An 837-nucleotide genomic window follows, 5' to 3' on the forward strand; every position below is an offset into this window, starting at 1 on the left:
AGGGGGGACATAGCTTTCTAAAAAGGTAAGGAAACATTGCTTTATCCCACGGCTTCGGAATTTTGCTAGTCAAGGGAAACGGTAAATGTTAAATAGCGATTGACATTCGTTGTGATTTATCACTGAGTACAAATAATTCCCTCAAAGTTTGGCGAAAATTACTCCAGGTTATCGATGTGGCAATTCACATCAGTATAGAAGACTTTGAATGTTTAACTCGTGGAATCTGAGACCCATTCAATAGGATCAGGTTATCCATATTTCAATCTTTTGCACTATTAACCCACATCTTTCCGTTTTAATTTAATTTCTATTTCTATACAGTAAAAATAGTGTGTTTGTGTCCTAAAGTATTCTGTACCTAAGTGTAAACAACAAATCATTTCATCCTATACATTATGGCTTTAACCTATACCCTTATAAAATAGCAAAAGAGTGTAAAGTAAATTGAAATTATCACTGATGATTTCGTTACAAAGGCTTTCGTTATAAGGTTCTCTTTCATTCCAAGGATTTCTGTAAAGATTAATATTAAAAGTGAAATCCTTTAACAAAATTCCGTGCAGCCAGAATGAAAGATTTAAACTCAGTCTAGTTTTGAACTGATATATACAACTTAATACATTTTACCGAGAGCTAAGTTTACGGCTAAAGAAAAATCCATTTCTTTACCACAGCCGGTTCACGCCAGTTCTAACACGGCAAAGCGGCTTCAAACGGGAGTGCGAGACATGGACGTTAAAATTTAATCGACTTTATAATAGCAAACAAATATAAAACTGATGTTTACAGTAAACTTAAATACATTGAACTGGGTTTGGCAGCTTCGTCGATTGC

Source organism: Penaeus monodon, chromosome 33, assembly GCF_015228065.2.
Source record: "Penaeus monodon isolate SGIC_2016 chromosome 33, NSTDA_Pmon_1, whole genome shotgun sequence".
In the NCBI taxonomy this organism is placed as follows: domain Eukaryota; kingdom Metazoa; phylum Arthropoda; class Malacostraca; order Decapoda; family Penaeidae; genus Penaeus; species Penaeus monodon.